Source organism: Herpailurus yagouaroundi, unplaced genomic scaffold, assembly GCF_014898765.1.
Source record: "Herpailurus yagouaroundi ecotype Mexico unplaced genomic scaffold, PumYag 197, whole genome shotgun sequence".
NCBI lineage: Eukaryota > Metazoa > Chordata > Mammalia > Carnivora > Felidae > Herpailurus > Herpailurus yagouaroundi.
The window spans coordinates 25,273,027-25,289,730 of record NW_024412428.1 but is presented as its reverse complement, the minus strand read 5'-3'; the positions used below and the strand labels follow the sequence as shown (position 1 = coordinate 25,289,730).

Here is a 16,704-nt window from a genome sequence, read left to right as displayed (position 1 = left end):
AGAGGGGGAGACACAGAATCCAGGCTCCGAACTGTCAGTACAGAGCCTGACGCGGGGCTCGAACCCACAAACTGTGAAATCATGACCTGAGCCGAAGTCAGTTGCCTAACCAACTGAGCCACCCAGGTGCCCCACCTCCCAAACTTTCTGGTTATTTAAAACCTCCCTCCTCTCCCAGCTTGGGGGAGGAAAGTGAGGGAAGACAAACCCGTGGTACATCATCCCCTCTTTCTTCTTCCTCTGCCTTTCCTCTTAGAAGCAAATGGATTTTTGTTTTCCCTTCCCTCCCTACCTGGAAGGGATTCCCCCCTTCCCCTCCCCCACTCATGTCCTCCTCCTTCCCACATTCTGTTTCCCCTTCCCAGCAGACATTGTGGCAGCAGACCTGCAGTTGAAGAATCCTGCTCGTGATGGAGTGGCAGAAGCACTTAAGTCAAGCACTTAATTCAAAGTACTTAACTCAAACGTACTACTCCTTTATTCGTTCGTCAGAGAATAGTTAGTCGTCTATTTCCTTGTTTGTGTTCCTAGAGGGCAGGGTTGTGCTTGCCTTGTGAACCATTGCATCCCCAGCACTCAGCATGATGCTGCGTAACATATTACCTGGAATATAATAGCTTAAAATAATGCACATTTATTATCTCACAGTTTCCATGGATCAGGACTCTTGGCGTGGCATAGCTGGCTCCTCTGCCGAGGGTTTCACAAAGCTGCAACCACAGTGGCACTGCCATGAGATGGGGTCTCATTTGAGGCTCCAGGTTCTCTTCGGACCTTCTATGGTTGTTGGCAGAACTCATTTCCTTGCAGTTCTAGAACTCCTAATGACCTGCTTCCAAGCCAGCAAGAGACTGTTGCTGACACTTTCAGGGCTTTCATCTGATTCATATCCACCCAGGATAATTTCCTTTTTGCTTAACTCAAAATCAACGGATTTGCAAAATCCTTTCAACTTTGCCACAATACACAACTTCAGCACAGGAGTAACATTCATCATAGTCACAGATCCTGCCCACCTTCAAAGGGAAAGATTACACAAGGGTATGGGTCATTGGAGGTTATCTTAGAATTTTGCCCAAATTTTGCCCTCCAAAATATTGGTTGAGTGAGTGTGTGAAAGAAGGAAGGCAGGCAGGCATCCTGTTTGTCTTCACAATAACTCTGGGTGTAGGTAGTATCACCTTTACCTTATGGAGAAAGACATTCAATTCAGAGGCAGCAAATGATTTGCCTTCGTTCAAAGACGTGAAATTGCAGGATGAGGCTCCAGACTGAAGCCTGTCTGAGTCCTTACCCTTTACGCAGCAAAACACTCTCTGAAACCTCAGTCCTGCCACCCTGTCTCTGGCCAGAGCCCTGACACCAGCAGGGCCAACCTCTCTGCTTCTACTCACCTGGCTAGAGCAGGCCATGAGGTGGAGACAGAGGCCCACGGGGCCAGGACCTTCCCGTCCTTGCCATAGAAGGATTCCCTGGGCATCCGTCAGCCCAACAGACTCCAGAGGCCAGTGTGGGCCACGCCAGGGGTTCTGTGCACTGAGGGAGAGCAAAGATCAGTTTACTCCTACCCAGAGGTTTTGGCCCCAGTCCATGCCCAGACCTTGGCGCGTGTAGGTTCTTTTTGTTCCAGCATTCTCCAGGGGCAGAGAATGGGAAGCTGGTGAGGGATGTTTTCTGCACTGCCTCCTCCCTCTCAGAGGCCCAGTAAGCTGTTCCCCTTGCTCTAGTGGGAACGGAGTGTGAACAGTGATGTCCAGACCACAGAGGACAGGAATCCGGGGAATCCTTAGGAGAAGCTATGGGGTTAGCTCAGACAGCAACAATATACAGTGTTTTATACAAGTGAAGAATTTGTGCAGTGCGTGGCTGGCTCAGTTAAAAGAACATGCGACCCTTGACCTTGGGCTTGTGAACTTGAGCCCCCTGTTGGGTGTAGAGATTAAACAAACGTAAAACTTGTTAGAAAACAGCAACATATTAGGCTTCTCTTTTCATCTGCTTTTCCTTTCCCTCTGACTGTGCACCAGATATTCAATACCTTCTCTGTGTCAGGGCCACCGTGGCTTATTTTCTTCCCTGCCTCTTAATTTTTCCTAGTCTACTTGTGATCTTTAATAAGCAGTACCCTTTCATCTGTCTTTGTGTCGCCAGACTTCACATTTTTACCACATGGAAACACCGTATTATAAAGTCTCTCCACTATAGTAAAATCTGCATAATGCATAGGCCATCATATCCCGCCTTGTGGAACCTCACAGCACGCCAGGCATAAATCCAAGGTGGAAGATGTTTGTTTGTATATTTTCATAATCCACTTTAGGCTTTAATTACAATGAGACAATAAAAGAAAGATAGGAAGGCATTGATCTTGTGGCTGGCACCTTTGTTATTCACTTCATGTTGACAATTCCCATTGAAATTCAAGCATTCCTCCTCCTTAGCCACTGTGCCTCAGTCTACGGAGAGCATTCAAAACAAATTATCTGCAACCTTATGAATATCCAGCTCATTCTGTCCCACTTCCTTCTCCTGAGACACAAAACAAAATAAACCTTTAGGATATTTATGTGCTCAGAGGCAAATTTATAATTTACTCAAAGGTGAACAACTTTTGCAAGCAGCTGCTACTCATGAGTAAACATGAAATCAAATTTCAGAGAGGAAATTTTTACATTCCACACAAATAAACCTCCTAACTGCTACTTACGTAAAGCCAGACAGAATGGTAAAGGGGCTTCCCAAACAGGGCTGGATAGTCCAAAAGAAGCTTTTATTGATGAAATACAAACATTTGGAGCCAGAGAGCCTGTTTGTCCTATCCACTAAACCTATTTCCAACCACCGCTCCATCCTACTGATTTCCTTCCACCATCCAACTTGATTAAAACTGAAAGGGGGAGCTGCATATACAAAAGCATGGAGGCCTGGAAAACCTTTCATTTGTGGAAATGAAAGCAATTAATTCCACCTTTGAAAGATGGGGGGGACACCATTATCAAAGGCCTTCCGTTAAGAAGTTTGCTCTCTCCCAGGGGCACCTGGGTGGCTCAGTCGGTTGAACGTATGACTTTGGCTCAGGTCATGGTCTCACGATTCGTGAGTCTGAGCCCCACATCGGGCTCTGTGCTGACCGCTCAGAGCCTGGAGCCTATTTCAGATTCTGTGTCTCCCTCTCTCTGCCCCTCCCCTGCTCATTCTCTCTCTCTCTCTCTCTCTCTCTCTCTCTCTCTCTCTCTCTCTCTTTCTCTGTCAAAAATAAATAAAAACATTAAAAAGAAGAAAGAAGTTTGCTTTCTCCCAGAGACCCTCTGAATGGGTTCAATGGTAGATCTCCAAAAAGATATGCTCACACCCTAACCCCTAGAATCTATGAATGCTATCCTATTTAAAAAGACAAGGGACTCGGGTGCCTGGGTTGTTCAGTCAGTTAAGCCTCTGACTTCGGCTTAGGTCATGATCTCACAGTTTGTGAGTTCGAGCCCTGCATCAGGCTCTCTCTTTGCTGTCAGCAAGGAGCCAGCTTTGGAATCTGTCTCCTTCTTTCTGCCCCTCCCCCGTTTTTGCATGCTAGGAAGTTCAGGGGCGCCTGGGTGGCTTAGTTGGTTAAGCACCCAATTTTGGCTCAGGTGAAGATCTCACTGCTCATGATTTCGATTCCTTCATCAAGCTCTGTGCTGACAGCTCGGAGCTCAGAGCCTGAAGCCTGCTTAGGATTCTGTCTTCCTCTCTCTCTGCCCCTCCCCTGCTCATGCTCATGCTCATGCTCTGTCTCTCTCTCTCACTCTCTCCAAAGTAAATAAACATGAAAAAAAGAAAGATAAGGGGCACCTAGGTGGCTCAGTGGGTTAAGCATCAAAGTCTTGATTTTGGCAGGTCATGATCTCACAGTTTCCTGAGTTCGAGCCCCACACGGGGCTCTGTGCTGACCTTGCGGGGACTGCTTGGGGATTCTCCTTCGCTCTCTGCCCCTCCCCCACCTGCACTGTCTCTCACAAGATAAACTTAAAAAAAAAAGTCTTTGCCACTATAATTGATTTAAGTATCTTGAGGTGAGATCATGCTGTGTCATCCAGGTGGGGCCTAAATCCGAAGACTTGTGTCCTTAAAAGCCACAAAAGAGGAGAGGGCCGTGTGAAAGTGAAAGCAGAGGTTGGGATGGTGTGGCACAGGCCAAGGGAGCCGGCAGTCATCGGAAGGAGGAAGAAGCAAGGAATGGAGTTTCCCCAGAACCTCCGGGTGGTGTGCCAACACCTTGAGGTCTTCCGGCCTCCAGAACTGTGAGAGAATACATATCTGTCGTTGTAAGCCACCCGGCTTCAGGTCACTTGTTACTTCAGCCTAGGACAGATACACCTGTCCACACCCTGGGCTTCGTGGAGATCTACTCTTCGCCCTTCAGACTTAGTTCAGGTGCTGTGCTGTCTGTGGAGGCTCCCCTGGGCAGCCCGGGTAGAGTCAGGCCCTCCCTGCCCTCAGCTCTCGGCTGTCACCCTCTGCCTGGTGTTTCTCCTGTTGCTCTTGTTTCACTGCCTGGTGACACCCAGCCGTCCTTGGCCTGCTCTTCAGCACGACACCGAAACCCTTCAGGGACAAGTCACGCCTCACCCCTTTCACTTGCTCACATGGGTCTTGAAGTGAGAGTAAAAACGGATTTAGATCTGTTACCTAAAACAGCACCTAGAGCAAGCCTTCGGCCGTGCTTCGTCATCCGTCCTCGGCAGCCTCCCCTCACCTTCTCCCGCTCTGGCCGTCAGAAACGGGCTTCCCTGGTTTCACTTCACTGTGTTGAAACAACTCACGGGAGCTGTGCAGCTGCCTTCCTGGGAGAAAGGCCAGAACTAATTGACTCACAACATCTCTAATAAGAGGTTAAACACATATTCTGAGGCACAATTAAAACAAAGGGGAATTTTGTGAACTCTAGGAAATGGTACATTCGTTTCCAAAATCCCTTTCTACTTGCACTGCGTCTGGCATTTAGCTCCCTGTCCTTCCCCATCCCAGGCTTGTCGTCACCGGCTTCTGGGTCTTCCTGTCGGGCTCCCCATCCCACCCGCCAACTTGTAGCTCTCCCCTCTGTAGTGCAGAAGGTTCCGGTCCGTGTCAGGGCTTATTCTGAAACATGGGCTCAGTGAAGCCAGAAGCCCATCCTCTCTGGGGAGTTACTCACCTGAACATCATGTCGGACGATAATCGCCCCTCACCAGAAGCAGCCATCCATGTACATGAATCAAACACCCACAGTGCCTTCCTTAATAGGTCAAGTGAAAGACATTTTCTCCATCTCCCAAAACATGTCAATTTCATAATCAGAAAAATAACCAACAAAAACTAGATAACGTGTGTCAAAGCGTGAATATCCTACTCAGAAAGAAATCAGTGTGCTTAAGAGACGGGCTGACTGTCTCTCTTTTAGGGGAGTTTGCCACGATCTATCAGTGTTTGAATATGCTTTCTGTTAGACCTAGAAATCCTCCTCCTAAGACTGCCACAGAAAAATCTCTCCGAAGTGTACTTGGGCACATGTTCAAGATGCTGGTGTAATAGCAAAATACCTGGGAGAGAGTGTTTACCAAATATTAAATAAGGAAATAGTTAAATATACAGCACAGGGAAGATAGTCAATGGTATTGTAATAGCATTGTACGGTGACGGATGGTGGCTATACTGGTGAGCATCACGTAATGTACAGAGTTGTCACATCATCATGTTGTACACCTGAAACGAATGCAACATTATGTGTCAGCCATACTTCAATAAAAAAGAAAGGAAGGAAGAAAGAAAGAAGGGACGAATGACAGTACACATACACAGAGGACAGCAGCTGTTACAAAGAACGCCTTAGGTGGGTATATTCTGACCCGAAAGGATGTTCAAGGTACATTGTGGAGTGTTTGGTTTTTCTTCACTCATCAGGCTTGTGAATTCACCTACACTACACTCAGGTGTATAAATAGAGTGTTACATTATTATATCCCGTTATAGATCTGATCTGATGAGCTGTCATCATTTGGGGTAGCAAGGGTAAAAATTTAGTCCAAAACCACAATTGTAACCAGTGATCCAATCCAGTGATACCTTTAGTTACTCTTTAGTTACTCTTTCTCTGCTTGGATAACTCAGGCAAATGCTCAGACCTACTTCTCTCCAGGGGGAGTCTGGGCCTATGGGGAGGGATGAGGGTCAAGGGGCCTGGCTTCTTGGTGGCTCTCGTGGGGTCTCGTAGAGTGTCTGCAGAGGTGTGATGTGTTCATTCCTAATCCCTGGACCCTCTTTGGGTATCAAACCCCTTCCTTCCAATTTGTACCTTCATTGCAGCCACAGTGATCTTTCCACAACTACAAGTCTAATTTTGCCATCTCTTTGTATAGGAAAACTTAACCACCGCCCTCCCCCGTTGCCTTAGGAGAAAGACACAACCCTGAACACCATCTAAGAGCCCTTGCATGTGTCACCTCTCACTCTCCTGCCTCAACCGGTACAACCCCCCACCCCAGTGCGCGTGAGCCTTCTTTCAGTTCCTTGAATATGTAAGGCCTTTGTACCTGCCATCTTCCCTTCTCTGTGTTAATTCCTATCATTCCTTCAGATCCTTTCCTGAGATTCATCTTCCTTGAACTCCTTGATGTCCTCAGTTCTCTGGCTTATGTGCCACAGTACCTCTCTCTGCAAAGCCCTGATCACAATTGTGATTTTATATTTGTGACACGTATGGTGCCTAAAACACATCAGATGCTCTATCAATATTAGTTTCTCCTCCTTCCTGATTTATAATTTAGGCCTACACACCAGGTTGGTGCTCCCTGAGGGAAGACCTGTTATCCTGCCAGACATTTCTTATTGTAGATGAATAAATTGAAATCTGAGTTTATAAAACAGTTTGTGAATTTTGGTTAGAATGAATCAGCTTCCCAAAGCTCAGTTGCACATGAGACTGCAATGTCGTGGTAGTATCCTGGGGCCGTGTAGCAAATTACCACACACTTGGATGCTTAAAACAACAGAAATTTATTCTCTCACAGTTCTGGAGGCCAGAAGACCAACATCAGTGTATCAGCAGGGCATGCTTTCCCTGGAGGCTTTAAGGGAGGATTCTTCCTTGTCCCCTCCCAGCTTCTTGTAGTTCTTGGCTTGAAGGCACATCACTACAGTCTCTACCCCCATCATCACATGGTGTTCTCCTGGTGGGTCTGTGTCCAAACTTCCATTTTCTTATAAGGACATCAGTCATTAGATTACCACAATCCATAATCACCATAATCCAGATGACTTCACTTTGATTTAACTAATTATGTCTGCAAAGACCTTATTTCCAAATAAGGTCACATTCTGAGGTTCTGTGTGAATCTGATTTAGAAGACACTATTCAACCCAGTACACACATCCATATGTCTCATTTTTAGGTTTTTTAACATGCTTAAAACCAAAGGAGTAAAGATTCCTTTCCCTAGGCCCAGCACATGTGAGATAATAGGAAATAATAAAGTCATATAATAAACCCCCAAACAAACTTAACTCTTCTTTAATAATTAAAAAAAAAAAATTTTTTTTTTATTTGAGAAAGAGAGCAGGAAAGGGGCAGAGGGAGGGAGAGAGAGTATCCCAAGCAGGCTCCATGCTCAGAGCAGAGCCCAATGCAGGGCTCGATGTCATGAACCATGGGATCATGATCTGAGCCAAAATCAAGAGTCGGATGCTCAACCTACTGAGCCACCCAGGTGCCCCTGCACTCTCCTTTAGAAGTAATGGCCATAGCATTTTGTTGACATGGAAGAATGTTTATGAAACATTGCTCAGTGTTTGTTCTCCTGTGTCAAGGCTGTACATCCACTCCCACTACACTCAGGTCTATAAATATAATGTTATTTTATTATGTCCTATTAATGTATCTGGTCTAATGAACTCTCACCTGCTGCCACTGTGATATATAAAAAAAGAAAGCACTGAAAGAAAAACATTGAAAAATAAATCAAAAGAGAAAACATCTTCCAACAGCAGACTTTCCTTCCTTTGTGTGAGTTGAATGTTCATTGTCTAATTCCTATGACTTGAGTTTTCCTGTTCGCTTTAGATACAACTTTTTACGACAAGCATATGTGTATTTAATATTTTATATTTGATCAATGATAAGCTTTTTCTTACAAACCCCTGAGACTAGTATTTTCTTACTTGCATTGCTAAAGAGAAAATCAAAGCACAGAGAGGTGGTGTAGCTTGGGTAGAGCTTGGCTAGAGTGATCTACCTGAACAGCCAGGTTCTGAGTCACTTGTCCTGCTCTACAGAGGTGAGGGCTCTTACTGCTGACATAAGAATGACTTCTGGACCTTTGAAACTTCAACCAAATATTTATTCTTCTTCTTCTTCTTCTTTTTTTTTTTTTTTTTTAATGTTTATTTTTTAGAGAGAGAAAGACAGTGTGAGCGGGGGAGGGGCACAGAGAGAGGGAGGCACAGAATCCGAAGCAGGCTCCAGGCTGTCTGCACAGAGCCCAACACGGGGTTTGAACTCACAAACTGTGAGATCATGACCTGAGCCGAAGTCAGACGCTTAACCGACTGAGCCACCCAGGCGCCCCAATATTTCTTCTTAACAGACTCCTAAGGACAATTTTAAAGCCTGGTGTTTTCTTATCACACTGTTTCTTATCATTCTTATTATTCAACTGCTCAAGATAAAAGGAGAGTTATGGGACATACCAAGCAGTAACAAAGGTCTGATTCTAGATTGAATCTTGGTATGGAGAAATTAACTGTAAAGGGCATATCTGGAATAATTAGGGGAATCTGAATGTGGACTGGGTGTTAGATAATGTTAAGGAATTGTTATTATTTTTAAGGTGCTGATGTTATTTCAGCCACATAGGAAAATGTTCTTAAACTTTTAGCAATGTATACTGAAATTAAGAAATTATTTTTATTCATTTATTTTTTATTTTAAGGCTCCATACCCAAAGTGGGGCTTGAACTCATGACCCTCAGATCAAGAGTCATGAGCTCTAGCAACTGAGCCAGCCAGGTGCCCCAGAAATAATTTTTTCCTCCTTTTTTTTTTTTTTTTTAAAGTAAGCTGTAGGCCCAACCTGGGGTTTGATCTCACAACCTCAAGATCAAGAGTCACATGCTCTATTGACTGAGCCAGCTAGGCACCCCACAAAGAAATTATTTTTAAGCAACATTTTGAAGTTAAAACTTAAATGTTAACAATTGCTACGCTTAAGGAGTTGGAGAAGAGGCGAATTTTACCTATACTTTTATGTACTTCTCAGTTTGAATTCTTTGCAACATATGTGATACATATGTAAAACTATTCCCTCAAGAAACTTCCAAATAAATCTAGATTGACATTTTATTTTATTTTATTTTTATTTTTTTTTAATTTATTTTTGAGACAGAGAGAGACAGAGCATGAGCAGGGGAGGGGCAGAGAGAGAGGGAGACACAGAATCTGAAGCAGGCTCCAGGCTCTGAGCTGTCAGCCCAGAGCCCAACGCGGGGCTCCAACTCACAGACCGTGAGATCATGACCTGAGCTGAAGTCAGACGCTTAACCGACTGAGCCACCCAGGCACCCCTAGATTGACATTTTAAAAACAACTGGCTTGTATCCTTCGAAAATGTTGAGGTTATGGAAGATAAAAGACAGATTGAGGAGCTATTCCAGTTAAGGGAGACTAAATTGGTTTGACAACTAAATGCAACTTGTGAGTCTGAATTACATCCAGACCAAAAAAATATATATTTTTAGTGTACTATTGAAAAAACGTTATTGGGGGGGCGCCTGGGTGGCTCAGTTGGTTAAGCATCCGGCTTCAGCTCAGGTCATGGTTTCATGGTTCGTGAGTTCGAGCCCCACATTGGGCTCTCTGCAGTCGACATGGAGCCTGCTTCGGATCCTGTCCTCTTCTCTCTCTGCCCTGACTCCACTTGTTCCTTCCTCTCTCTCTTTCTCTCTCAAAATAAGTTAAACTTAAAAAAAAAAAAGAAAAAAAAGGGGTGCCTGGGTGGCGCAGTCGGTTAAGCGTCCGACTTCAGCCAGGTCACGATCTCGCAGTCCGTGAGTTCGAGCCCCGCGTCGGGCTCTGGGCTGATGGCTCAGAGCCTGGAGCCTGTTTCCGATTCTGTGTCTCCCTCTCTCTCTCTGCCCCTCCCCTGTTCATGCTCTGTCTCTCTCTGTCCCAAAAATAAATAAACGTTGAAAAAAAAAAAAAACATTATTGGAACAATAGGAAAAAGACAAAGTCTGTAGATTAGTGGATAGTGTGGTATCAGTTTCAAATTTCCAACTCTGATCATTGTACTGTAATTGTGTAAATAATGTCCTTGTTCTCCGAAAATACACATCAAAGGGGCATCATGTCGGCAACTTACTCTTTAATGGATCAGAGAAAAAAAATTTTGTGGAGAGGGGAGTTACAGAGAGAGAAAGAGACACAGGAAGGGATAAAAGATAAAGCAAATGTGGTAAAATTTTAACAACTGGGGGTCTAGATAAAGAATACACCAGAATTCTTTGTTCCATTACTGTGACTTTCTGTGATTAAAAACGTTACCCCCAATTTTCCTTCTCTACCTTCAGAAAAGATTGGAAAGTCGCTTCCTCATCTGGTAATAGATATAAATAATAGTAATTATTTCTTGGCCATGTGATGATTAAATTAGGTAATGTACGTAAAGGGCCTAGGATGTTACAAGACAAAAATTGAACTTCTGAAGTAGTTAAGAATAGAATCCTCTTGGCGCGCCTGGGTGGCGCAGTCGGTTAAGCGTCCGACTTCAGCCAGGTCACGATCTCGCGGTCCGTGAGTTCGAGCCCCGCGTCGGGCTCTGGGCTGATGGCTCAGAGCCTGGAGCCTGTTTCTGATTCTGTGTCTCCCTCTCTCTCTGCCCCTCCCCCGTTCATGCTCTGTCTCTCTCTGTCCCCAAAAAATAAATAAACGTTAAAAAAAAAAAAAAAATAGAATCCTCTCTAACTAGTTTAAGTACAAACAGATTTATTGAGGAGTAGAAAGAGCTCCCAGAACTGTTGAGAGGGGAAATACAAAACCAAACCCAAAAAACCAAAAAACCTAGACCCACAAACCAAACCACACTAACCAAAGAACTGGTCTGCCAAGATGGCTGCTGCTCCTGCGGCCATTAGGAAGCTGCAACTTAGGGGCGCCTGGTGGCTCAGTCGGTTAAGTGTCCAACTCTTGGTTTCAGCTCAGGCCATGATCTCATGGTTTCGTGAGTTTGAGCCCTGAGTTGGGTCCAGCACTCCTGACAGCACGGAGCCTGCTTGAGACTCTTGAGACTCTTTCTCTCTCTCTCTCTGCCCCTCCCCTGCTCTCACTCCCTCTCTAAATACATACATACATACATACATACATACATACATACATAAAAGCTGCAAACTCATGAAGCTACAAGCACAGCTGCTATCTGACTATACTGCCTCCACTATCATTCAAACCAGCCAAGAGATGATTCATAGCCTGCCTCTTTCTCCATGGTCTTCATTCCAAGTGAACATTTTATTTGTGTTCATCTGATTAGGGAAGCCTAAAATGTATCTAGATCCTAACTGCAAAGGATTCTGGGAATATGGTTCTTTGATTCCCAGGCTTGTGGTATAGACAGCCATACCAGCAGTTGGTTGGAATGGGTGTGGAAAGTACAACTGAAGCTACCTAACTAACCTCTGAAACTTCTCCTTGAATTTCCACACCACAAAATACCTGCATAACCTAACTCTGTCTCCTTCTCCCTACAGTTAGAAGCCCAAAGCCACATGAGTCCCTGCATCTATCTCTAGAGGATTTTTATTCCTCGTCTAGTTTAATCACATACCGTCTTGATATCCTGTAACCCGGGAACTAAATTAAAATTCAATCAGGGCAGCTGGGTGGCTCAGTCGTTGAGTATCTGACTTCATCTCAGGTTATGATCTCACAGTTCATGAGTTCAAGCCCCATGTCGGGTGAGCTCATGCCCCACTTCGGGTGAGCCATGCTTTCTCTCTCTCTCTCTCTCTCTCTCTCTCTCTCTCTCTCTCTCATTCTCTCTCATTCTCTCTGCCCCTTGCTCACTTGCACCCTCTCTCTCTCTCAAAAATAAAATAAAATAAAATAAAATAAAATAAAATAAAATAAAAATTTAACCCAAACCAAAACATTTATAAAGCAAAAAGGGAAATTGGTGGCAGGAGAGGAAGTGGGACAGGACAGTGGAGGGAAAACCATGTTAACATGTATGAAAATATATACCTAACAGATAGAGTTAACAGATAAACTGGCTGAATGCTTAGTGGCCAAATATTAAAATAAATACTTTGACAAAGGCAAGACCAAAGCTAAATATTACCAGCATAGGATGGACTTCTTGGACATAAGAATCAATCTGAAATATTATCAACATGTTTATTTTTATAAACTTTGGTGGCCCTCTTGAGAGTTATCACAGGGCAGAACAACATTCTCAGGTCCTGGGTACCTCTCATGGTCACCATACGCACATTAGGAATAGTAACTCATCACTTGCTTTCTCAACAATAGCCAAACTACGGAAAGAGCCCAAGTGTCCATTCACTGATGAACGGATAAAGATGTAGTATATATATATGCACGATTGGATATTACTAACCATCAAAAAGAATGAAATCTTGGGGCATCTGGGTGACTCAGTCAGTTAAGCCTCCGACTTCTGCTCAGATCACAATATTGTGGTTCATGAGTTCGAGCCCCATATCTGGCTGTTTGCTGTCAGCACAGAGCCTGCAGCGCTTTGGATCCTCTATCTCCCTCTCTCTCTGCCCCTCCCCTACTCGCAATCTCTCTCTCTCCCTCAAAAATAAACATTAAAAAAAACGAAATCTTGCCATTTGCAATGATGTGGATGGAGCTAGGGTATATTAGGCCAAGTGGAATAGTCAGAGAAAGACAAATACCATATGATTTCACTCACATGTGGAATTTAGGAAACAAAACAGATGAGCATATGGGAAGGGAAAAAAGGAGAGAGAGAGAAGCAAACCAGAGGGAACAAACTGAGGGTTGATGGAGGGAGGTGGGTGGGGTGGGGGAGGACTAAATGGGTGATGGGCACTAAAGAGGGCACTTGTTGGGATGAGCACTGGGTGTTGTATGGAAGTGATGAATCACTGAATTCTCCTCCTGAAACCGATGTTACACTACATGTTAATTAACTAGAATTTGAATAAAAATTTGGAAGGGAAAAAATAAATCGTCACTTGCTTTCAACTGTAGTCGGAAGAGCAGCAAGAATCTTTTCTAGCTTTACCAGTAATCTTTGCCTGATGGGATATTACCACTGAAGTGGAAGCTGTCCTTCTCTAATCACAATTGACTCAAGTAAAGACTTCTTTGCAACTCCTGGTCTTGAAGCACAGTAGATCATGACAATGCACTTTGCCTAAAGCAGCCTCACAAACTGAAGTCCTGTGTACTGTTTGGATATGCTTTCTGCATATTTTTAGAAGTAGAATTAAGATTGTAGAAGTGATTTATGCTCTTCTGTTTCTAATATTTCAGTACGCACTTTCAGCTTCAAACAATCCCTTGAGAAAATTCTGTCCTTAAATATTGGAAGTAGAAATTTTTTAGTGGAAAGTATAGTTCATTTGAGTAGTGAGAACAAAATGTGGTTTCTCCACCCACTTTCTTCTCTTCCTCATACTTTTTCTGTTCTTTATTATTCATGGATCACAAATGATTGTCACGCTCCATGTGATTTTGGAGGTTTTTTGCTTGTGAAATTTTGAGGTGGCAAAGTTGATATTCTATTTTAAAATTAAAATGCAGGGGCGCCTGGGTGGCGCAGTCGGTTAAGCGTCCGGCTTCAGCCAGGTCACGATCTCGCGGTCCGGGAGTTCCAGCCCCGCGTCGGGCTCTGGGCTGATGGCGCAGAGCCTGGAGCCTGTTTCCGATTCTGTGTCTCCCTCTCTCTCTGCCCCTCCCCCATTCATGCTCTGTCTCTCTCTGTCCCAAAAATAAATAAAAACGTTGAAAAAAATTTAAAAAAAAAATAAAATAAAATAAAATTAAAATGCAAGGGGTGCCTGGATGGTTCAGTCGGTTAAGCATCCTACTCTTGACATCAGCTCAAGTCATGATCTCGTGGTCATGAGATTGGGCCCGAGTTGGGCTCTGCACTGAGTGTGGAATCTGCTTGGGATTTTCTCTCTCTCTCTCTCTCTCTCTCTCTCTCTCTCTCTCTGTCTCTCTTCTACTCCCCCACTCTCTCTCTTTTTCTCTTTCACAATAAGTAAATAAATATTGAAAAATAAATAAAATGCAGCCTCACAAAATGTGAAGAAATCTCTAGTAGAACTTAAAGCAAACAAACAAAAACCATGGCCTAAACTTAACTAAATGCAAAAAAATTATATACATTCTTAAAGGAAACACATCCTACTGCCTGCCATTATGCATCAGCCCATTGCAAGGGGAACGTGAGAAAGTGGCAGTAAAGACAGAAGACAGTGAGACAGGTGTGGGAGTGGCAGATGGCCAGACATCTATCCATGGGGAACTAGATGCTGGGGAGCAGTGAGGTGCTGAGCTTGCACTTGAGAGTGCCTCCTTCAGTTTTGAGCCCTGAACCCCTTGCTTGCCTCACCCTAGGTTAGCACTTCTGAGTGTCCATTAGTATGCAGGCAGCAAGGACATAAGTTGTGAGACGGTGGTCCTCTGTGGAGTTGTTGTGGGCCGCGGTGACCCTACAGCCGAGGCTCGGGATGCACTACCGGGAAAGTGTGTAGAACAAAGGACTTTTCAGAAATTCAGGGACTGAGAAGGTGGAGTGAGCCAATGCTCCCCAAGAGCAGGTATTTCTCTTATTATTCCTTCTAGCAGCTCTGCACCTTCTGCTCCTGTACGGACTAGCCTGAAGCCACACAGAGTTGTCACTGTGTGATTTTCAACACCCTCTCTCCTGTGTTGGGCCCCTTTTATCTCATGGGTTTCTTCTTATTGGTGTACTACTAGAGAATTTTAGAGAATATCCTCTAATAGCTTTCTGAGAAAAGGTGCATGGCAGGTTCCTTTCTGAGACTTTATACGGCTGAAATGTGTTTTATTTCATCATGAAGTCGTATTAATCATTTGGCTGGGAATAGGACTCTGTATTAAAAATCATGTCCTAGGGGCGCCTGGGTGGCTCAGTCAGTTAAGCATCTGACTTCAGCGCAGGTCATGATCTCCCAGTTCGTGGGTTCAAGCCCCACATTGGGCTCTCTGCTGTCAGCACAGCAGATCCTCTGTCCACCCTCTCTTTCTGCCCCTCCCCCACTGGTTCTCTCTCTCACAAAATAAATAACAAATAAACTTTAACAAATAAAATAAAATACAAATTATGTCCCCCCAAGAAGAAAAGAAAAGAATGTCCTTACGGTATGTTGAAAGCAATGCTCTTCTGTTTCCAATGTGGTTGTTGAAAAGCCAGAAAGCATTTTTGTGTCTTATGTTTTATTTCTGGCCTATTCTCCATCCCAGCTATTCTCCAGAATCTATTATTATTTTTTGTTAGAATTTACTCTTTTTTTTTTTTCAACGTTTATTTATTTTTGGGACAGAGAGAGGCAGAGCATGAATGGGGGAGGGGCAGAGAGAGAGAGGGAGACACAGAATCGGAAACAGGCTCCAGGCTCTGAGCCGTCAGCCCAGAGCCCGACGCGGGGCTTGAACTCCCGGACCGCAAGATCGTGACCTGGCTGAAGTCGGACGCTTAACCGACTGCGCCACCCAGGCACCCCAGAATTTACTCTTGATATGTACCATTTCATATTTACTTTGCTGTCCTCTTTAAAAAAAAGTTACTTATTTAAGTCTGTTTTTCATGTTGGAGACTTTAATCAAATACTTGGTAATCCCAAGGTATCCGTTCGTGATAAAGAGTGGAGCACTAAAAATCTGACTGCCTTCATTCTGGCCACAATGCGGTGACAGTGACCAGGGTTACTCTTTTACTTGAAACAAAGACTCGCATACAAATGTTCATACCACTTTATTTTTTAAATGTTTTTTTATTATTATTATTTTTGAGGGAGAGACAGAGCACAAGCGGGGGAGGGGCAGAGGGAGAGGGAGACGCAGAATCTGAAGCAGGCTCCAGGCTGAGCTGTCAGCACAGAGCCTGACGGGGGGTGGGGGGCAGAACTCGTGAACTGCGAGATCATGACCTGAGCCGAAGTGTGATGCTCAACCGACTGAGCCACCCAGGTGCCCCTAGCACTTTATTTTTAATATCCCAAATGTCCATCAGTCAGTACATGGATAAACAAATTGTGGTATATCCATATATTATAATGCATATAGTAATATATGCAACAATTTTGATGAATCTCAAAATTATCATGAATGAAAGATAAACAAATGGATAAACAAATTGTGGTATATCCATATATAAACAAATTGTGGTATATCCATATATAAACAAATTGTGGTATATCCATATATTATAATGCATATAGTAATATATGCAACAATTTTGATGAATCTCAAAATTATCATGAATGAAAGAAGTGAGATGAAACCTGTCAGAATGGCGAAAATTAACAACTCAGGCAACAACAGATGTTGGCGAGGATGTGGAGAAAGGGGAACCCTCTTGCACCACTGGTAGGAATGCAAACTGGTGCAGTCACTCTGGAAACCAGTGTGGAGGTTCCTCAAAAAGTTAAAAATAGAACTATCCTACCACCCAGCAA

General features: G+C 44.0%; 1 protein-coding gene across 2 annotated transcripts in view; it reads left to right on the top strand.

The window, feature by feature from the left end:
* Positions 1-647, top strand: part of GPALPP1 (GPALPP motifs containing 1) — a 76,057-nt gene extending 75,410 nt beyond the window's left edge. The window contains exon 16 of one of the 2 annotated variants that reach the window (XR_005782438.1): positions 369-647. The gene's annotated coding sequence lies outside the window, so the exon portion shown is untranslated. Of the gene's footprint in view, positions 1-365 lie in introns of both variants that reach the window. The other variant, XR_005782437.1, reaches the window with a different exon arrangement.
* The last annotated feature ends 16,057 nt before the right edge of the window (positions 648-16,704 follow it).